Source organism: Mobula hypostoma, chromosome 11 (assembly GCF_963921235.1).
Source record: "Mobula hypostoma chromosome 11, sMobHyp1.1, whole genome shotgun sequence".
NCBI lineage: Eukaryota > Metazoa > Chordata > Chondrichthyes > Myliobatiformes > Myliobatidae > Mobula > Mobula hypostoma.
Window position 1 is genome coordinate 1,407,454 of NC_086107.1, and position 23,887 is coordinate 1,431,340.

Consider the following 23,887-nt stretch of genomic DNA (forward strand, 5'->3'; position numbering starts at 1 on the left):
ACAGCTAAGGGCGTCGCAGCTCAGAGTTCAATTCTGGTGTCCTCTGTAAGCAAGTTTGTACATTCCTTCCCAAGTGCAAATGGGCTTCCTCCCACAGTTCAAAGACATACTGGTTAATAGATTAATTGGCCATTGTAAATTGTCCTGTGATTAGGCTAGGGTTAAATAGGCATTTACTAGGCGGCACAGATAGATAAATGTAGAGGACGACCAAAGAGTGACCATGAGGCTCAACACCGCGATATCATTCAACGTCTGCAGTACTATGCTGCAGATATTCTAGCAGTCAGTGGTCTATTCTACGCCGTAGTCTGCTGGGGCGGCAGGGTGAGAGCAGCTGACACCAAGAAGATCGATAAGCTCGGCAGGAAGGCTGGTTCTGTTCTGGGAGTGGAACTGGATTCCCTGGTGGTTGTGTCTGAGAGGAGGATGCTGAAGAAGCTATGGAGCATCATGGACAATCCCTCTCACCCCCTCCGTGACAAACAGAGGAGCACCTTTAGTAACAGACTGATTCCACTGAGGTGCACCGCTGAACCCCACAGGAGATCCTTTCTCCCCGTGGCTATACGACTCAACAACTCCTCTTCCTTGAGTATATAGGCATATGGTTTCATTGCACATCTGTATTTTACACTATTACTTTTTAGTGCACATTTTGTATTCTTTTTTGTACCTCAATGCTTACATTTTGTATTTTAAAATATATATTTCTGACTGCGCAATTTTGCAGTAAAAATTTCCTTTGGGATAAATAAAGTTTTATCTTATCATATCATATCATATCATATACCAGAACAAGGCTGATTTGTCTTTGTTACAACAGTATATGCTTCTCACTGTGGATCTCCAATTTTTCACACCTAGTACAGAAATTCCCAAAACAGCTGACAGCTCCAACATGTTATTTTTATATCCACAATTCATTTTGTTGGCTTCAAAAATCACTGCACAGAATTCCTTCCACAAAATATTTAATTTAAATTTCTCACCAGTTTTGAGGGAGAAAGATATTCTTCAATAAGGAGACCAGTTTCATCTTTAACAACCGGACTGGGATTTAGCAAACTAGGATGTCCAAATTCGAGCACCCTGACTCTTGCTGTTCCTGTGTGCGTTACAAAGGCTGGGCATTGATGAAGTTCCATTGGTACTCTGAAAGCCGAATGTGAATGAGGAAAATTGCAATTTAGTTTAATAAAATTGTGATACATTTCATTTTTGGAGTGACTATTATAATTCAGTTTCTAAATAATTCAGTCCATGAACAAAGATAAATTTAAAGCAAAGGTGCACAATAGTATTCTCAGCAATGGGATAGTATTCGTTACTTTTATTTATTTATTTGGAGATACAGCACTTCACAGGCCCTTCCAGCCCTTGCAGCCACACCACCCAGCAATCCACTGATTTTAACCCTAGCCTAATCATAGGGCAATTTACAATGACCAATTAATCTAATCAGTACATCTTTGAAATCTGGAAGGAAACTGGAGCACCCAGAGGAAACCCCATGTGCTCATGGGAAGGAACGTACGAACTTTGTTACTGAGGACATCCAAATTGAACTCTAACCTGACGCCTGAGCTGTAATAGCATTTGGCTCACTGCTATGCTGCCATGGTGCTATATTCAAATTATTACTTATGCATAAGTGTTTTCATTACTCAGACTAACAAGATCTTGCAAGCTTGTCACCATGTCCTTCACAGTTTTCTGCTATTCTCTAACATTAGAGCAAATTTAATGCAAATGTCCCACTATGTTGACAATTGATCACTTAAGATTTAGATTGGAATAAAGTAGTTTATGGAGCCACTTCAAAGGTCAGTTACAAATCAAACCTTTGGCACCCAGTTATTCAAAAATCCAAATGCCCCAGCCCCTAGCTCATTCGCTTGTTAGAGTGGAATGCATGTCAGAGATCCAGAATGCCGGTAGGCTCTTCAGTCAGAGCACCACGAGCCAGGAGTGTGGGCAGATTTGTACCACAGCCTGGTCTGGGGGGACTGGTATATTCCCCTCCTTGTTTAAATTCCAATTCCCACTGAATATTTATTATACCACTCTGTAACAGGTAAAATTATCCATCAATAGTCCAGAAAATCTGCTAGTCCAGCACTACAGTCCCGGGGGGGGCGGGGGGGGGGTGCATAATTGGAGTTTTACTGTACACTGTATAGATTTGAAGTCTTGCAATAAGAACAAACAGATTTCCTTTCCTAAAGTACATTATTGAACCAGGTGAGTCACAGTTACTGATAATAGCTTTTTAAATCATTAATGATTTAATGGAATTTCGACCTTGGATGGATTTAAACTTGGGACCCCTGGTTCATGAGCTATAGTCTCAATAGCTTGTTCAATAATGTCATTGTTGGTGGGCTGAAGCACAACTCCTCAGGGAGAACAGCAGCAAGGCATCTTGAAAATCTGCTCTGCCTGGATGGCAACTCCAACAAATTTATTCTTGGGGCTTTTCCAAATGTAGGTTGCAATGGTGCTTGATGCTTTCACATGTAAAAGACAGTTATGGGGCACAAACTAGATGGAATATCCAGCATTTATTACTTCTTCCCTATGACCCATAAACAAGTGGTTGAGAATGACCTGTAAGCCTTTCAGAGGAGATCGAGTTGTGTAAGGTTCCCTGCCCCCATTCTAAAAACTTTCTACTGGAGCACCATCAAGAGAGTCCTGTCTGGTTGCATCATTGTGTGGTACAGAAGCTGCAAGGCAGCGGACCACAAGACCCTACAGAGGACAGTAAAAACCGCTGAGAGGATTGTCAAAGTCTGGCTCCCTCACATTTGTGATACTTACTGGCAACATTGCAGACAAAGGGCATGACGCATTGTTGAGGACCCCGACCACCCATCCCACAATTCTTTAACCCACTACCTTCAGGAAGGAGATACAGCAGCATCAGGACTAGGACTGCCTGACTGGGTAACGGCTTCTTCCCTCAGGCTGTGAGACTAATGAATACCCAGCCATCGCCAAGGTCTCGTCACTAGGTCAGTGAGCTGTTTACCGTACAGTTTACCTGTGCTGTGCACTACGTGCATTTTGAATTATATTTTATTTACTTATCTGTGGTATTGTGTGAGATAATAAAATGGCGGAAGGAGGGGAAGGAGGACTAGCTAAGCGGTAGGTGAAGCCAGGTGGGTGGGAGAATTAAAGGGCTGGCGAAAAAGGTACCTAACAGAAGAGGAAAGTGGACCATGGGAGAAAGGGAAGTAGGCAGAGCATCAGGGAGAGGTGATAGGCAGGGGTGATAAGAGAAGAGGTAAGAGGCCAGAGCGGGGAACAGAAGAGGGAAGATTGAGGGATAATTTATTTTACTGGAAGGAGAAATAATATTCAAGTTATAGGATTTTGTGAATAAAACATGCGAGAGTCGCTTTATGTGCTTAACAAGAGCCACAGCCCTTCCATTACAAACCAAAAGCAGTAGCCTTACACTGACGTTATTATGTCTCTTAAAATGAAGACAATGACTCAATGACAGTGTTTGTGAATTATGTAGAACAGTTAGCATTATGAACAATGTGTGTCATCTGTCACCGATTACATGACTCTACACGTGCCCCCACCCCCAGAATTCACCAAAACCGGCAGTGAAAGTCTTTCTGGAGCTTGTACAAGCTGCCCAGCTTAGGTCCTATTTGACTTGGTTGGTGTAACAACAAGCTCCTCTGGCTTATCCCAGGGTGTGCTGACATGCACATGATCATGTCATGATGTACATGGTACTGTAGTGGAACCATCTATGCCTTTGTGGGCTAGTTTAAGACAATCTACAGAAATACACTCAAGTTTATCCTTCCTATCCACAATAAAAGTCCTTTCGCCTTATTCCAAAATGAGAAACAGGACATCGTTAGGGATCTTAAGTGAGTGATGATGTGCATGAAGGCAGACAAAAATGAACAATGTAAAATGTAGGTCAACTGACACTCAAGGATTCTGTATGCCATGATGGGAGGTAGGAGTTGCTGTAAAAGAACTGAGTTTACTGAGGAGGGCGGAACACTGTGGTGACATCAACCAGGCAGTCATGGCATCAGAAATAAAATCACTGCTGAGGACTGTAGGTCCTCTTTTGGAGTCATTCCAAACCCCAGCAGGTCCCACGGGAGATGATCGTGCCAACAGTCATCCCTCAGGGAGGTTGTCAGAGCAGCCTTTAAGGAGTGGTGAAACAGCTCGCACAGGCCATTGGACTGCAGGTGATACGCCATGATGTGATGCTATTTAATGCTGAAGTTCTGAGCCACTGTGGCCCAGAGGTCTGCCATGAATTGGGGACCACGGTCAGAAGAAAAGTCAGGTGGTGTGCCGAAGTGAACAACCCAGGTGTTGATGAACTCCTTAGCCAAATGCGCAGCCGTCAGTAACTTTACTGGGACAACCCCTGGCCACCTGGTGGTACAATCCACCAAGGTAAGGAAATGCATGAAACCATGGGGGGAGAAAAGAGGACCAACCAGGTCCACATTGATGTGGTCAAACCATTGCTCAGGTAGCTTGAAATGTACCGATGGTGCTCGGACATGATGGTAAACTTTTGCCTGCTGACACACAATACAGGTTGCATTCTAGTCTTGCATGTCCTTCCCAAAGGCTGTGCCACACAAATATTAAAGCAACCAGTTTCTGTGAATCCTACCCGTCGGATGCAGGCACTATAGGGCGAGGGCAACCAGTTGAGATATCACACAGAAGAGAAACTCCTGGTCCTGAACTTGACATCAGTCAACCGCAGGACTGCTATCCTGTAAGCCTGGACCTCTGGGTCGGTGGCTTGGCCGACTTCCATGCCAGCATAGTCAACCCCGATGGGTATGGCATCAATGACGGGCCAAGATAGGTAATCAGCTGCAGCGTTATTCTTCCCTTTGATGTGCTGTATGTCAGTCGTGAGATCCGAAATGTAGGCTAGGTGCTGTTGCTGCTACCATGCAGACCAAAGAGCCTGACACTCTAGCTATCACGTGCAAGGGGGGTTTGTGGTCAACGTCACAATTCTTCCCCCTACAATATTTGGTCTGAACAACTGAATCTCTTGGCAATTTCTGCATGCTTTTATGCATTGAGTTTCTGCTATATGATTGGCTGATTAGATACTTGCATTAACAAGCAGGTATAGAGGCGTACTGAATACAGTGGCTATTGAGTGTATGTTCTAAGACATTTGTTCAGCGTCTACCAATGGAGTGGTTGCTCCAAGTGCACCCTCTGAGAGCAGCAGAATGTCACAGTGCCAACTGCAGTCTCTGTCACTGGAATGTGAAATCTAGCAGTCTGCAGCAACCTGAGAATTACAGTGTGTCTGTGAAGCAGGGAAGAAAACAGCATCAGATTGTTAATCATATCCTGCTCTGTAGGATGACACTCAGAAAGGCAACATTTATAAGCAAGAGATTCTGCAGATGCTGGAAATCCAGAGCAACACACACAAAATGCTGGAGGAACTCAGCAGGTCGGGCAGCATCGATGAAAGGGAATATATAGTTGACATTTCGAGCCGAGACCCTTCATCAGGATACATTCTCAGTTGTATGGCAGGTATTAACCATCAATAAAGTTCATCCGGAGTCTGAAGTCTGCTGATATTTATGAGTCATAAGAATTTGGGCTATTGATGAAGATAAGGAAATACTTGCACTCAAGTCCTTCTGTTCTTTCAGTGTACTAACAATACTTAAAGTGAGCAAACTTACTTCTGCCAGCTTCACAGAATTCCAAACAGGAACTACAGGCCAGAGACTCTCCCACTTTGTCCCTTTGGTGATAAAGGTACAGCAATTTTCACAGGTTAATATCTGTAAATTAAGTTACAAATTATACATCAGAGAATTCAAGAGGTTTTATGGATATTTGAAATTTGTAGGATGTTGAGCCATTTTTACAGCATTAACTTGTGCTTCTATCCAACAATGGCACAGAAAGACAAAGTTCAAAGTAAATTTATTATCAAAGTACATATGTCACCCTGAGAACTATCTTCTTGTGGGCATTCACAGTAAATATCATCATGTGCCATTGGGGTGGCATGGTGTGAAGACAATAACCTATCCCTCAACGTCAGCAAGACGAAGGAATTGGTTGTTGACTTCAGGAGTAGCAGACCGCACGACCCCATTTACATCGGTGGTTCGCAAGTGGAACAGGTCAAAATCTTTAAGTTCCTCGGGGTCAATATCACAAATGACCTGACTTGGTCCAACCAAGCAGAGTTCACTGCCAAGAAGGCCCACCAGCGCCTTTACTTCCTGAGAAAACTAAAGAAGTTTGGCCTGTCCCCTAAAACCCTCACTAATTTTTATAGATGCACTGTAGAAAGCATTCTTCTAGGGTGCATCACAACCTGGTATGGAAGTTGTCCTGTTCAAGACTGAAAGAAGCTGCAGAAGATTGTGAACATGGCGCAGCACATCACACAAACCAATCTTCCGTCTGTGGACTCACTTTACACCGCATGCTGTCGGAGCAGTGCTGCCAGGATAATCAAGGACACAACCCACCCAGCCAACACACTTTTCGTCCCTCTTCCCTCCGGGAGAAGGCTCAGGAGCTTGAAGACTCGTACGGCCAGATTCGTGAACAGCTTCTTTCCAACTGTGATAAGACTGCTGAACGGATCCTGACTTGGATCTGGGCCGTACCCTGGAAATATCCGGACCTGCCTCTCGGTTTTTTTGCACTACCTTACTTTCCATTTTTCTATTTTCTATTTATGATTTATAATTTAAATTTTTAATATTTACTCATTTTTACTATTTTTGATATTTTAATATTTAATATTTGTAATCCAGGGGGTGGGAAGTGCAGAATCAAATATCGCTGTGATGATTGTACAAACTAGTATCAATTGTTTGGCGACAATAAAGTATGAAGTATAAGTATAAAGTATGTGCCGTGGGCGATCATGGTCTCCGCAGCATCGAGGACATCTTTTGAGGAGTGATGACTCAAAAGGGCAGCATCCCATCAGCTTGGTCTTGCCATCTTCAGGAGCCTGAAGAGAGACACTCAACATTCAGGAGCAGTTTCTTCCCCACTGCCATCAGATTTCTGAAAGGACATTCAACCCATGAAAACTATATCACTATTTTCCCTCTCTTTTTGCACTATTTATTTGATTTAACATATATATATATATATATATATATATATATATATGTGTGTTAAATATTACAATGTGTATATATATAGATATATACATTGTAATTTATTTATTATGTATTGCAATATACTGCTGCCACAAAACTAATGTCATGACCTATGCCAGTGATAATAAACCTGATTCTGATTCCATGACCATGATTGTTCTTGGCAAATTTTTCTACAGAAGTGGTTTGCCATTACCTTCTTCTGGACAGTGGCTTTTCAAGACAGGTAACCCCAGCCATTATCAATACCCTTCAGATATTGTCTGCTTGGCATCAGTAGTTGCATGACTCGGACTTCTAATATGCACCAGCTGCTTATATGACCATCCACTGCCTGCTCCTGTAGCTTCACATGACCCTAATCAGGGGGCTCAGGAGGTGCTACACCTTGCCCAAGGGTGGTTTGCAGGCTAGCGGAGGGGAAAGAGCACCTTACACCTCCTTTGGTCGAGGCATACCCCACCCTGCCACCCAACAGTAAATACAAGGAAGCGAAAATAATAATAAATAAGCAATAAATATCAAGAACAAAAGATGAAGAGTCCTTGAAAGTAAGTTCATAGGTTATCAGACCAGTTCAGTGTTGGGGTGAGTGCAGTTACCCCTCTGGTTCAACAGCCTGATGGCTGAGGGGTAATCCCTTACTTTCAAGGACTCTTCATCTCTTGTTCTTGATATTTATTGCTTATTTATTATTATTTTCGCTTCCTGAACCTGGCGGTGAATGCAGAAAATCCATCAGGATACCCTGCCCAAGATGCTGCAGATTACAATCTAGGACAAAAGACACCAGGTTGTGTTGACAGTGAGTGGCTACCTAGCTTGCAAGTATAGCTGCACATGCCCAATTACCTGTCCCATATGCCCCATGCCATCATTTCTATGCTGACTTCAGTCCTTGCTCTCTCAATCGGGCTCAGCTCAGCTTCTGAATAGGTACATTTGATCTATTGAATCTGAAAGGCTGCAAAGAATTTCAGACAACATTTCTATCATTCTGATTTCAGATTCGTTTATTTATCAAATGTACATGGAAACACACAGTGAAGCATGTCACTTGCATTAATAACCAACACACCCCAAGGATATGCTGTGGGCAGCCCACAAGTGTCGACACATATTCCGGCGCCAACATAGCATGTGCACAATGCTCTCTATTTTGCTTTTACAATGTCAGGGTAACTTGACTTCTTTCACTTGGTCATCGACCCTCTGGTTCTTTACACAGTCCGTTGCCATTTAATCCCTTCAGACATAACATACAGGAGGAGCAGAATTAGGCCACTTGTACCATCAAATCAGCTCCACCATTCCACCAGGGCTGATTTATTATCCCTCTCAACCCCATTCTTCTACCTTCTCCCTGTAACCTCTGACATCCTGAGTAATCAAGAACTGATCCAGCTCCACTTTAAATATTCCCAGTGACAGTCTCCACAGCTGTCTGTGGCAATAAATTCCATAGATTCACTACCTTCCGGCTAAAGAAATTCCTCATCTCTGCTCTAAATGGATGTCCTTCTATTCTGTGGCTGTGCTCTCTGGTCCTAGACTCCCCCACAATAGGAAACATTATCTCCGTATTCATTCTATCTAGGTCTCTCAATAGGTTTCCTTAAGATCATAAGATATAGGAAAAGAAATAGGCCATTTGGCCAATCAAGTCTGCTCCACCATTTCATCACAGCTGATCCAACTTCCCTCTCAGCCCAAATCTCCTGCCTTCTCCCCGTATCCCTTCATGCCCTGACTATTAAGAATCTACTAACCTCTGCCTTAAATATACCCAATGACTTGGCCTCCCTGTCTGCCTGTGACAGTGAATTTCACAGATTCATGACTCTGGCAAAAGAAATCCTCCATCTCAGTTCTAAATGGATGCCCCCACCACAGGAAACATCTACCCTATCGAGACCTTTCAACATTCAATAGCTTTCAAAAAGATTCCCTCTCATTCTTCTGAATTCCAGTGAGTACAGGCCCAAAGCCATCAAATGCTCCTCATACATTAACCCTTTCATTTCCGGAATAATTTTCGTGTACCTCCTCTGCACCCTCTCCAATGCCAACACATCTTTTCTTCGATAAGAGGCCCGAAACTACTTACAATACTTCAAGTACTTTATGACTAATGTCTTATAAAGCTTCAGCTTTACATCCTTGCTTTTGTATTCTAGCCCTCTCGAAATGAATGCGAACATTGCATTTACTTTCCTCACCACTGACTCAAGCTTCAAGTTAACCTTTAGGGAATCCTGCCCAAGTCCCGTTGCACCTCTGATCTTTGAATTTTCTCCCCATTTGGAAAACCTTTATTCATTCTACCAAAGTGCATGACTCTGCCCATATCTGTCACTGGTCCTATTGTACCCTTTGACAATCTTCTTCACTGACCATTACTCCAACAATCTTTCTGTTGTCTGCAAATCTAACGACCTACCTATCCGTATTTCAATCACAGTTGATAGAAATGTATAAGACAATAAAAAGCATAGTAGATTGAGTGGACAGCCAGAGACATTTCACAGGTTGGCAATGGCAAAAGGGCATAATTTTAAGGTGATTGGAGGAAAGTATAGGGGGAATGTCAGAGGTAGGTTTTAATTTACACAGAGAGTGGTGGGTGTGCATAAGAGGGAAGGGTTAGATTGATCATGGAGTAGGTTAAAAGATCAGCGCAACACTGTGGACCGAAGGGCCTGTATTGTTCTATATTCTACGGGTACATTTTGACCTGCTAAGTATTTTCACATTTTCTGTTTTTTTTTGTTTCAAATTTCCAACACCTAAAGACATTTTGCCATTTGTCTGTGCTCGTGCAAGTTTGCCTAAAAATCTCTTTACAATATGTACAGTACAAGAATGGGCATGTCTTTGGAATGTGTATCTTCAACATCGATGTCCAAAGCTGCAATAAATAACTATGAAGTTATTCAAAAATCGAAACCACAGATGCTGTAAACTTAAAACAAACATCAAAAATTCTGAAAATACTCAGCAGATCAATGGCAGCTGTTGGAAGAGAAACATTTAATGTTTCAGGTCAGAGATGGCTTAGCGGTTAGTGTAAAACTGTACAGAGCCAGCAATCTACTATGTCTGTAAAGAGGTTTGCATGTTCTCCTCATGATCACATGGCTTCCTCTAGGTACTCCAGTTCCCTCCCACATTCCAAGGCGTACAGGATAGTAAGTTGTGGACGTGCCATGTTAGTGCCAGAAGCATGGCCACACTTGCAGGCTGCCCGAAGTACATTCTCAAACCGCGTTAACCAAATGACAAGTCTCATTGTATATTTTGGTGTTTCCACGTACACGTGACAAACAAAGCTAATCTTCACTGGAATTAAAAAGGAAAGGAAGGAAGCTGGTAAAGCTGTAGGGATGGTGAGGGAAGGGAATGTCTCAGACAGGGTGAGACCAGGGTGTCCATGGAGGTGAACTGTAAACATGGTTATCTGGTCAATGTATGGGAACAGTTAGAGTGCAAAATCAGACAACACAAGGTGGAAGCTGTACAAAGGAGGACAAACCCATCCAGTCAGGCAGGTCACATCCTGCCACTGCTAAAGACAAAGACAAAGGAAAGAAAAATAAAACCAGCTAATATGGATGACTGACACAGACCCAGGAATTAGCAGCAGAAACTGCAGAGTTCAATATTGCAGCCCACTGGACTCAACATGTGAGGAAGGTTCTTTACACAGACAGTGATGGGTGTGTGGAACACCCTGCCAGGGGTGCTGGCAGAGGCAGATACATTAGAAGCATAGAAACATAGAAAACCTACAGCACAATACAGGCCCTTCGGCCAACAAAGCTGAACATGTACTTACTTAGAAATTACCTAGGGTTACCCATAGCCCTCTGTTTTTCTGAGCTCCATGTACCTGTCCAGGAATTTCTTAAAAGATTCTATTGTATCCGCCTCCAGCATGTCACCGGCAGCCCATTCCACACACTCACCACTCTCTGCGTAAAAAACTCACCCGACATCTCCTCTGTACCTACTTCCAAACACCTTAAAACTACGCCCTCTCGTGCTAACCATTTCAGCCCTGGGAAAAAGCCTCTGACTATCCACACGATCAATGCCTCTCATCATCTTATACACCTCTATCAGGTCACCTCTCATCCTCCGTCGCATTTAGGAAACTCTTAGGTAGGCACATGGGTGAAACAAAAATGGAAGGACATGTGGGAGGGAGGGGTTAGATTGATCTCAGAGTAGGTTAAAAGGTTGGCATAACCTCCTGTGCTGAAGGGCCTGTACGGTGCTATACTATGACAGAAACTGAGGTGCTGTTGTGCACACAATGGAAGATGAATGCAGTTGTCAGAGGTCAGTCATCCTAACCCAGGAGATCAATTAAAGAGGTGCACAGCATGGAAACAGGCTATTCGGCCTACCAATCCATACTTGTCCAAGCTCCCAGCACTCAGTTCATTGCCTCCGTGTCCAGGTGATTTGTGCTTAGCCAAATACTTCTTAAATGCTGTTAACGCTTCCTAAAGGTGTGCCCTCTGGTGTTAATCTACCTCTAATATGAGGAAAACATTTCCTGTTGTCTACCTATCTGCTCACATCTAGACATTTAATAAATGTTGTAACGTTTTTCATCCCCTCCAGTTACTCAATGTTCTACAGTCCAAACAAACAGTCTGATTCAGATTCCTTTATCACACGTACATCAATAATACAGTGACATGCATCATTCGTGTTAACAACCAACACACCCAAGTATGCGCAAATGTAGCCACATACTCTGGCCCCAGCATTCTTCCTCAAATCCCAAACTCTTTTATCCTTCATCATAAATTCATACCTCAAGTTACAGACCCCTCTGTTCTGAGGTAAACTATCTACCCTACCAGATAATTTTGTATCTATCAGTTCCTCCTTCAGCCTCCAAGTAAACAGTCCCAGTCTATACAGCTTCTCATCATATCTGAAGTACTCCAACACAGACAACATTTTGGTAAATCTCCTCTGCACCGTCTCCAGTGTAACATCACCTTTCCCATATTGGGGTGAAACCGTTTTCTAACTGCAGCTGAACCAATGTTTCATAAAGTCACATAATAACTTATTTTATAGTCATAGAACACTACAGCACAAAAACAGGCCCTTTGGCCCATCTAGTCTGTGCCAAATTATTAATCTGCCCCGTTGATCTGCCATCAACTTGCTCCTCGACCATAGCCCCCCACCCCCATACTTCACCCGATGTGTTGAATCCAAACCAACATCTACCACCTGTGCTGTCAACACAATCCACACTCTCACCACCCTCTGAGTGAACAAGTTCCCTCTCAGATTCCCCTTAAACATTTCACCCTTAACCTATGGCCTCTAATTGTAGTCTCATCTAACCTCAGTGGAAAAAGCCTGCTTATATTTACTCTATCTATAACCCTCAAAATGTTGTATACCTCTATCAATCTCCCCTCATTCTCCGATGCTCCAGGAAATAAAGTCCTAACCTATTCAATCTTTCCCTATAATTCAGGTCCTGGCAACATCCTTGTAAATTTTCTCTGTACTCTTTCAATGTTATTTACCTCTTTCCTGTAGGGAGGAGACCAGAACTGCACACAATAGTCCAACTTCAATAATGTCTTATACAACTTCAACATAACATCCCAATTCCTGTACTCAATACTTTGTTTTATGAAGGCCAATATGCCAAAAGCTTCCTTTACAACACTATCTACCTGTGACGCCACGTTCAATGAATTATTGATCTGTATTCCCAGATCCCTTTGTTCTACCACACCCCTCAGAGCCCAGTGTGTAAGACCTACCCTGGTTGGTCCCATCGAAATGCAATACCTCACACTTGTCTGCGTTAAACTGCCATTTTTCAGCCTATATTTTTCCAGCTGGTCCAACTCTCGCTGCAACCTTTGCTAACCTTCACTCCCAATCTGTCTAGATCCTGCTGCAATCTCTTCTAGTCTTCCTCGCTGTTCACTACACCCCCAATCTGTTCAGATCCTGCTACAAACTTTGCCAGCCATGCTTTGATATGCTTCAGATAAGAAAGGAAAGGTCCCTGTATGCTGTTTTCAACTCCTCATCTACCTGTACTGCCACCTTCAGGGATCCTTAGACTTGTACATTAGATTTCCTTCATTCCTCAATACTATTCACCCTACCCTTATCTAACCCCTAAAGAAAATGTATCACAACACTCATCAAGATTCAATTCCATCTTTTTGAGTCAGCAGGATGATATCAATTCACTGGTAACTTTTACCAAAGTTTTCTGAAATTGCTAATATGAGAGGGCATAAATTTAAGGTGATTGTAGGAAAGCATGGAGGTGGCTGGTGGCGTAGTGGCATCAGCGCTGGACTTCGGAGCGAAGGCTCCCGAGTTCGAATCCAGCTGGCTCCCTTGCACACATTCCATCCGTGCTGGGTTGAGCATTGAGCTAGCAACTTGGCCTCGTAAAATAAGAAAGCCTGCTAAAAAAAACACCATCATGACAGCGTCCCAATGACTCCACTCGGAGTTAAGGGCTTTCTTCTTCTTCTAGGAAAGTATGGGGGGGAGGAGTCAAAGGTAATTTTTTTTGGACAATTGAGGGGAGGGTGCATGAACACCCTTCCAGGGCTGGTGGTAGAGCCAGATACATTAGGGACATTTAAGAAACTCTTACACAGACAGCACACAAGCCTGGGCAGTACGATATGGAGAACAAGGTGTTGCCCATGCAGCACACTCCCCGTCTCCAGCAGATGAATCCAAAGGAATGGCAGAGACTGACACAGTTTGGCACCAGTGGCATCGCAGGAGTTGCCAATCAGCGCTGAACTCAACATTGATCTGCCTTGGGGACTTCAGCTCTGTACTTTTTCTCAGGGTGTACTCCAAAAACCTTCTATATCTGTAAGGCAACAGAGGTTTGAAATCAGAGCTTTCCTTCTCCTAGCTGCCAACAACGGCTGACAAGCCCCATCTGTTTCACCCAGCTTAACAACTAATCAATAGCAGCCATAGACTCAAACTACTCCCATCATCAATAATACCAATTTTCATGCCATCTGTGAAAATGCCAAACATACCTCATATAATCAAATCCCAGTCTTTAATGTCTAAAAACAGTAAGGTTCTCAGTACTAATCACAAAAACAGCTGTCAACTATCACCCTCATCTCCTGCTACCAAGCAACTTCTAATCCAATATACTAATTTAATTTGCATCCCAAAAATTCTAAACTTCTGGATCATCTTTTTGACTGAATTGTTTGAAAGGGTAATAAAATGCATTGTTGACAACATGTTCATGAGAGCGTAAGACACTGGAATTCACCATTGAGCCCATTGAATCTGCTTTCCCATCCCAACACCGACCCCCTGTTGTGTGCTGGGGCAGCAGGCTGAGGGTAGCAGACACCAACAGAATCAACAAACTCATTCGTAAGGCCAGTGATGTTGTGGGGATGGAACTGGACTCTCTGACGGTGGTGTCTGAAAAGAGGATGCTGTCTAAGTTGCATGCCATCTTGGTCAATGTCTCCCATCCACTACATAATGTACTGGGTGGGCACAGGAGTACATTCAGCCAGAGACTCATTCCACCGAGATGCAGCACAGAACGTCATAGGAAGTCATTCCTGCCTGTGGCCATCAAACTTTACAACTCCTCCCTTGGAGGGTCAGACACCCTGAGCCAATAGGCTGGTCCTGGACTTATTTCATAATTTACTGGCATAATTTACATATTACTATTTAACTATTTATGGTTCTATTACTATTTATTATTTATGGTGCAACTGTAACGAAAACCAATTTCCCCAAGGATCAATAAAGTATGACTATGACTATGACACTGGCCCCCTAGGCCTGAGTCGACGTAGTAGTAGTCAACCCCATTCTCCTGCCTTCTCCCTATTAACTCTGATGCCCTGCTAATCAAGAACCCATCAACCTCTACATTAGATAGTATACCCAATGACTTAGCCTGCACTGCCATCTGTGGCATTAAATTCCACAGATTCCTCACCTCCTGGCTAAGGAAATTCCTCATCTCTGTTCTAAATGGATGTCTTGCTATATCATCTGGAAGGACTTCAGAAAGGCTTTTGATAAGGTCCCATAGAGTAACCTGGTCCAGAAGGTTCTGAGTTAAATTGGATTAAAAGTTTAAATTAGTTAGCCAACACCTTCTCCAGAGTCGCCATGTTATGCATTAAATAGCCTGACCTCCCCCACAAAATACAACCTTTTTTAAAATAAATTACTCATTATTCCCCAGTCAAATGTAAATCCAGAACACCTGACTGAGACATCGTATCAATGATTGGTTACTTTGAAAAGGAAAAAAAAATATGTAATAGACAACTGGCTGTTTGCCACATGGAAAAAAATTGTTACTGAATGAAGACAAAGAACAGCAAGGTTGGGGCGACTTTCCTTAAAAGGAGATAAGCGGAGGTGTATCAGGAAGGAATTAACTTTATTACGTACAGAAATGCATCCTAACCTGGTAATTAAGAAATAAAAAACCAAGGATGTTTAACTTTGGGCAACATACACAAAATGCTGGAGAAATTCTTCAGGTCTATGAACATCGATTTCTCCAATTTCCAGTATTTTCCCCTCTCTCTTCTATCTTCTTCAATTGTCTACTCTGGCCTCTTCCTTCTTCTTGCCCAGTGTCTCTCCCCACCCCCCCCCCACCCAAATGTTTCCCTTTCTTCCATGGACAACTCTCCTCTCTTATCAGACTCCTTTTTCTCCAGCCCTTTTCCTTTTCCTCCTATCATCTCCCAGCTTCTTACTTCATTCTCACTCCCCCACCCATCTTCACCTATCACCTTCTAGCTTGTTCTCCTTCCCCTCCCTCCCCCATCTTCATATTCTGGCATCTTCCCCCTTCCTTTCCAGCAATGAAGAAGGGTCTCAGCCCAAAATGTCGACTGCTTATTCATTCTTATAGATGCTGCTGATCTGCTGAGTTCCTCCAGCATTTTGTGTGGTTTGCTCAGGATTGTAAAATGACCTTCACTCCAAAGTATATTGAAGGAAAAGCCATGAACATTTAGGAGGTTTTCTGAACTTCACTTTGCCCTGGACGATCAATGGTTTAGGATCAATGTTATAGCCACTCTGGTGCCAAGCATGATGAGAACAAGATAACCAGCAGCAGGTTAGAGATGGTGCACATGGTGGTGCATCCCACGAAAACTCCCTGGGTTCCGGAGACTGACAAAAAGTACACAAATGGAACATTACAGGCCATTCAGCCCACAATGTTGTGCCAACCTTTCAACACACTCTAAGAACAAACTAACCCTGCCCTCTAACATAGCCCTTCAGTTTCCTGTCATCCATGTACATATCTAAATCTCTTAAATGTCACTAATGTATCTGGTTCTACCACCAGCCCTGGCAGGGTGTTCCACACAACTACCAGCCTCTCTGTTAAAAAAAAACAACCTCTGATCTCCCCCTATACTTTCCTCCAATCACCTTAAAATTACACCCCTTGGATTTTTCATTTGCACCCTGGGGCAAAAAGGTACTGGTTGTGTAGATGCAATGAGCTTAATCCAGAGAGAAGGAAGCAGCAGCAGAAAATTAAAACCAGTTAGCTCAACATCTCAATCTCTTTGGTAGCATAGCTCTTAGCACAACACTATGACAACTTGGAGTTTAATTTGGTGTTCTTTGGGAGGAATCTCTGTACATCCTCCCCATGGAATGTGTGGGTTCTCTCCGGGTGCTCCAGTTTCCTCCCACAGTCCAAAGATATACAGTACCGGGTAGGTTAACAGGTCATTGTAAATTGTCCGCCATTGGGTTAGGGTTAATCGAGGTTGTTGGAGTTGCTGGGCAGAATGGCTCAAAGGGCCGGGAGAGCCTACACCACGCTGTATCACTAAGCAGAATAAATAAATTAAATTAAATCTGTTACCGGATGAATGCTTGATCCATTATTAATGTAGTAAGCCTGGATTTTTGAAAAAAAAACATCAAAACCAATGTGGTTTTATAAAATGGAAACGATGACTGAGAAATTTGTTAACAGTTATTTGAGGATATAACAAACAAAAAGGAATCAAAGTACTTGGATGAGGTGCCACATAAAATGGTACAGCACAAGCTATTATGTTGTTGGGACATTATATTAGTATCGATAGGGGAGCATTGAACTAACAGGAAATGAACACACACAAAATTAAGAGGAACTCAGTACATCAGACAGCTTCTATGGAAGGCAATAAACAATCAATGTTTCGGGCCGAGACCTTAAAGGGGTATATAAAATACAAAAGACCCCTTCTCCTGCCTTCTCCCCATAACCTTTGACACCCCGACTAATCAAGAACCTATAAACCTCCGCTTTAAATATACACAATGACTTGGCCTCCACAGCCATCTGTAGTAATGACTTCCACAGATTCACCATCTTCAGGCGAAAGAAATTGCTCTTCATCTCTGTTCTAAAGGGATGTCATTCTGTTCTGAGGCTGTGCCCTCTGGTCCTAGACTCCCCACTATAAGAAACATCCTCTCCACGTCCATTCTACCTAGGACTTTCAATGTTCGGTTAACTTCAATAAGATTCTATTTCATTCCTGTAAACTCCAGCAAGTACAGGTTTAAAGCCATCGAATGGTCCTCATAATTTAACACTTTAATTCCTGGGATCATTCATGTAAATCTCCTCAGGGTCCTCTAATGCCAGCACATCCTTTCTTAGAAAGTACTCACAAAATTCCAAGTGCAGTCTGATCAATGCATTATAAAGCCTCAACATTACATCCTTGTTTTTATACTCAAGTCCCCTCAAAAAGAATGCTAACATTGCAAACAAAAGAAAATCTGCAGATGCTGGAAATCCAGAGCAACACACACAAAATGCTGAAGGAACTCAGCAGGTCAGGCAACATCTATGGTAAAGAAGTAAACAGTCAATGCTTTCGGCTAAGACTCTTCATCGGGACTGGAGAAAGAAGGTGAGAAGTCAAATATAAGGTAGTAGGTGATAGGTGAAATCTGGAGGGGGAGGGGTGAAGTAAAGAGTTGGGAAGCCAATTGGTGAAAAAGATAAAAGGGAATCTGACAGTAGAGGACAGAAGGCCATGGAATAAAGGGAAAGGGGAGGGGCACCGGAGGGAGGTGATGGGCAGGTAAGGAGATAAGGTGAGAGAGGGAAATAAGAATGGGGAATGGTGAAGTTGGGGGAATTACTGGATGTTCAAGAAATCACTGTTCATGCCATCAGGTTGGCGGTTACTCAGACGGAATACAAGGTGTTGCTCTTTCAACCTACGTGTGGCCTCATTGCGGTAGTAGAGGAGGCCATGGACTGACATGTCAGAATGGGAATGGGAAGTGGAATTAAAATGGGTGGCCACTGGGAGATCCTGCTTTTTCTGGTGGATGAGTGTAGGTGCTCGGTGAAGCGGTCTCCCAATCTACATCGGGTCTCAGTGATATACAGGAGATCACACCAGGAGCACTGGATACAGTAGGTGACCCCAACAGACTCACTGGTGAAGAATCATCTCACCTGGAAGGACTGTTTAGGGCCATGAATGGTAGTGAGGGAGGAGGTGTAGGGGCATTTGTTCACTTGTAAGGATAAATGCCAGGAGGGAGATCAGTAGGGAGGGTTAAATAGACAAGGGAGTCACGTAGGTAGTGATCCCTGTGGAAAGCACAAAGTGAGGGGAAGGGAGAAAAAGATGTGCTTGGTGGTGGGATCCCATTGGAGATGGCAGAAATGACAGAAATATGTACTGGACATGGAGGCTGGTGGGGTGGTAGTTGAGGATAAGAGGGACCCTTTCCCTGGTAGGGTGAAAGGAGGATGGGGTGAGAGCAGACATACATGTATTCCAGATAGCTGTGAGAATCAGTGGTTTTATAGTTGACATCAGTAGATAAGCTGTCTCCAGAGATAGAGACAGTGAGATCGAGAAAGGGGAGGAAGGTGTCAGAAATGGACCAGGTAAATTTGAGGGCAGTATGGAAGCTGGAGGCAAAGCTGAAGTTGATGAGCTCTGTATGGGTGCAGGAAGCAGTCATTGATGTAGCATAGGAAAAGTTGGGGAGTGATACCAGTGTAGGCTGTTCCACATTGCCAACAAACAGGCAGGCAAGCTGGCACCCATTCGAGTGCCCATGGTTATATCTTTTGTTTGTAGGAAGTGGGAGCAGCCAAAAGAGAAATTATTAAGAGTGAGGACAAGTTCTGCTAGATGGAGGAGAGTGGTGGTGAAGGGTGTCCTGAAAGAAACAGAGAGCTTTGAGGCCTTCCTGATTAGGGACGGAAGTGTATAGACTGGACATCCACAGTGAAAATAAGATTATTAGGACCAGGGAACTTGAAATCATTGAAAAAAAATGAATGTGTGAAGTGTCACGGATATAGGTAGGAAGGGACTAAACTGGGGGGATAAAACTTGACATTGCATTTGCTTTCCTCACCACCAACTCAAGTGCTGCTGCAAAACAACACATTTTACGACATACATCAGTGATAATAAGCCTGATTCTGCTTCATTTTCCCAACCCGTCCAGGCCCTTCCGCAGAATCTCTACTTTGTTTCCACTACACGCCCTCCACCTCTCCTTGTATCATCCACAAACCCATCAACTCTACCATTCAGATCAGTAACATGTAACGTGAAGATTGGCAGACCAAAAACTGAGCCCCAGTTTGACTTCTCATGCTACAGATGTGATTGCACACATTCAAGGTAGAAACTGGCAAACATTCAACTAGAGGAGGAGGAGCCGAGGAAGACGATGGCGCCTAACGGCAACTCCTGCGCTTGCATCTTTGGAAACAGCTCTACTTCTATCTTTAATATCTCTACTTTTCCCTTTCAGGGTTCTTTTGAAGATCCTGACCTGGAGTTACACACTAATTTCAGTTCTTTGTGGAAATGGGACCCGCTCTCTGGGTCCCACAACTGGCCGCTTTTCGATATACCAAGGACACTGCCTACAAGACTAGCGTGCATTCAGGGTTCCGGGGTTTCATGGTTCTGGAGGCTGGCGGATTTGAGGTTGGTGCCGCTGTAAGAAACCGGTCTGTCATGGGAGAGAGAAGATCAAAAGCAGCAAGCTGGCTGCTGGCTGTGTGCCCAGAGACCTGAGTTCTTTGGGCACAGAACTCGGAAGAAGTGACGCAACAGACTTATAACATGGTAAATCAGCAAGTTGTTTGTTATGTCTTCCCTCTCGCTGTGAAACGGGTCACTTCTTTTTTCCTTATTAAGGAGGGAGCGAGAAAGAGAGAGAGAGAAAGAGAGAGAGAGAGAGAGAGAACGCTTGCCTGCGGTATGTCAAATTACTGGGTGAATGGGGTACTGCAAGTCTGTGTCTTTATTGATGCTTTGCTGCATGCTTGAGTGCTCAGTGGGGGGGTTGTTGCTTAGCTGCTGCTTGTGCGTGGGTGGGGAGAGCTGGGGGGGACTTTGGGGCTCTAACATTTAACTGTCGTTCATTCTTTGGGCACACTGTGTGGATGTTTGGAAAGAAACAATTTCAGGATGTATATTGTATACATTTCTCTGACATTAAATGTACCTTTGAAACCTTTGAAATGGGTTAGAGAGAGGGTAGGGAAGGGGTGCTGAGCCCACTATTTGATCAGACATCATCTTGTTTGGTGGTGGAGCAGGATCACTACAGGGGATGAGTGGTCTTCTGCTCCTGTTTGTAATACATGGAGTTCAAAATACAAAACTCCAGCACACAAGTGCAATTACGAGGAAAGCACGCAGCACTTCTATGTTCTTAGAAGTATGTGAATATTCAGCATGTCATCTACAACTTTGACAAACTTCTGTAGATGTGCGGTGGAGAGTATATTGACCTGTTATATCATGGCTTGGTATGGAAACCCCAATGCCCTTGAATGGAAAAATCTACAAAAATCCCAGTCCATCACAGGTAAAGCTCTCCCCACCGATGAGCACATCTACATGCAGTGCTGTCGCAGGAAAGCAGCATCCATCATCAAGGACCCCCACCATCCAGGTTATGCTCTCTTCTCACTGCTGCCATCAGGAAGGAAGTTCAGGAGCCTCAGGACCCACACCACCTGGTGCAGAAACAGTTACTACTCCTCAGCCATCAGATTCTTGACCAGAGGGGAAAACTTCACTCAAACCATCTCCAAAATATTCTCATAACCTACGGATTCACTTTCAACGATTCTTCATCTCATGTTCTCTATATTTATTGACTATTTATTTATGTTCTTTTCCTTTCTATTTGTACTTCCAGTTTGTTGTCTTTTGCAGGAGTTGTTTGTCCCTCCTGTTGGGTATGGTCTATTGTGGCTGATTCGACTTACTATGATTGCCCACAGGAAAATGAATCTCAGGGTTGTATATGGTGGCAATTTGAATATTTGTTAATAAATTTACCTTGAACTTTGAAAACTCTTATGAACACTCTCCTAAGCTGGCAGAATTGGAGCTTAACTGACCTCCGTCAGCGCTTGGCTGCCTCAACCCATGGTAAACGAGGAGATCCCACCCCTCTGCTCGCAAGGCACAATGACGGGCCCCGACCCCCCCCCCACCACCACCACTCTGCCCGGGAGTCGCAGTGAGGGGGTGTCGACCCCATCCTCCACGGGGGAGGCACAGTGATGTGGGTCCCGTCACCCATATCCTCTGCATTGGAGGCACAGCGAGGTCCCATCAGCACTCCCCTCCTCACGGGAGGCACAGCGAGGGGGTCTCGACCCCATCCTCCACGGGGGAGGCACAGAGGGTGGGTCCAGTCACCCCCATCCTCCGCACTGGAGGCACAGTGAGGTCCCATCACCTCTCCCCTCCGCACTGGAGGCACAGTGAGGTCCTGTCACCTCTCCCCTCCACCCAGGAGGCACAGTGAGTGGGTCCTATCACCCCCATTCTCTGGACTGGAGGCACAGTGAGGGGGACCAGTCACCCCCATCTTCCGCTCAGGAGGCACAGTGAGGTCCCATCACCCCTCCGCACGGGAGGCATAGCGAGTGGGTCCCGTCACCACCTCCCTTCCGCACGGGAGGCACAGTCTCGACCCCATCCTCCACAGGGGAGGCACAGTGAGTGGGTCCTGTCACCCCCATCCCCTGCACTGGAGGCACAGTGAGGTCCCATCACCCCTCCCTCCGCACGGGAGGCACAGTGAGGGGGTCCCGACCCCATCCTCCACAGGGGAGGCACAGTGAGTGGGTCCCACCACCCCCATCCTCTTGCACTGGAGGCACAGTGAGGTCCCATCACCCCTCCCCCCGCACGGGAGGCACAGTGAGGGGATCCCGACCCCATCCTCCACAGGGGAGGCACAGTGAGTGGGTCCCACTATGAGGGGGTCCCATCACCCCCATCCTCTTGCACTGGAGGCACAGTGAGGTCCCATCACCCCTCCCCTCCGCACGGGAGGCACAGCGAGGGGGGTCTCGACCCCGTCCTCCGCCATCACCCAGGAGACACAGCGATGGGGACCTGACCACCCCCATCCTCCTCCATCAGTTCTGACTGTACCCCCCTTTCTCCGATCCTTTTAAGAAAATTAGTATGATCCCGGAGCTGTGTCGCTCCATAGCAACGCTAGTAGGGACGCCCGTCACCGTTATCCCTCAGCCTCCGACTCGCCACCCTCTGCCTCCCCCGTCCCCGTCCCCGTCCCCGTCCCCGTCCCCACCCGATCATCGACCCCCGACGCCCGACCCCGGCCACACCGCTCACCTATCCCTCGGCAACACTGCCAGCCTCACCGGTGTCCCCTGGCAACGACCAGCTGGCCCGCCCTCCTCGTACGCCTCGCAGTGTGCTATGGGATATGTAGTTCAAAACGGGAAAACGCTGCTCCCGCTTCGGAGTGTAGCGGAACTACAATCCCCGTCTACCATTGCGAGCACTGGTCTTCACAACCTTTACCGTGCAGAGTACCCGCACATGCTCAGCTGGGAATCGTCCCTCCCATTCGCCTGTTCCACTGATTTAGACTGAAATTAACAATAAGTAGACAAATGCGGTAAAAGTCTAGAAATGCACATTTTATTCATAGAAAATTTCGAAAAAATATACTTAATTCACTGTTCTTTATTTTAAACTTAGCGCACTCTATGCCAACTATGTTCTTCGTCTTGTAAAATCTAATGGCGGTTGGCAGACCAACATAAGGTGCATTATGATGGCAGTGATATCCTAACAAACTTTCCATCTTAAACTATGTCTGTCCCAAAGATCTCAATTTAGCAATTAGATGTTTGCACATCATAGGAACTCTATTCAAACAGTATATGCTGCATCATTTCTTGACAAGTTCATTCCTTTTAAATGCCCGTATCCTGCAAATTAATTCTGAACAATGTTATTCAATCTAGTACAGTAATAAGTATAACCTCTTCCCTCATTTTACACCCACCACCCTCTCTTTTTCTTATCCCAATTTTTGTTACCACAGTGATCAAATAATTCTGGATTTCACCTCCCGTTTGTGCAATGATGCTACAATTTTTATTCCCGCCCGAATGGTTTAACGGTTGATGGAAAGGGAAGATGACCAATGAGAAGCCGGGCGTGGGCGCCGGGAGGTGGGGCTCCTGCGGGGCGGTCGAACCAATGAGACGGAGCGAGCAGGTTCGGTTGCGGCCGGGCGGTGGGCGGGGCTTGGCTCCGCTCTCCTCTCAGACTAACTTCACATTGTCTCGGCGGCGGCGGCGGCGGCGGCGGCGG

The 23,887-nt window shown here is 44.7% G+C and overlaps 1 long non-coding RNA gene across 1 annotated transcript; it reads right to left on the reverse strand.

Moving 5' to 3' along the window:
• Positions 1-837: 837 nt before the first annotated feature.
• Positions 838-22,948, reverse strand: LOC134354211 (uncharacterized). Its single transcript, XR_010019731.1, has 3 exons — positions 22,895-22,948; positions 5,730-5,831; positions 838-1,155 (listed from the first exon to the last, which is right to left on the reverse strand). It is a non-coding gene; the product is annotated as an uncharacterized LOC134354211 (long non-coding RNA).
• Positions 22,949-23,887: the final 939 nt, after the last annotated feature.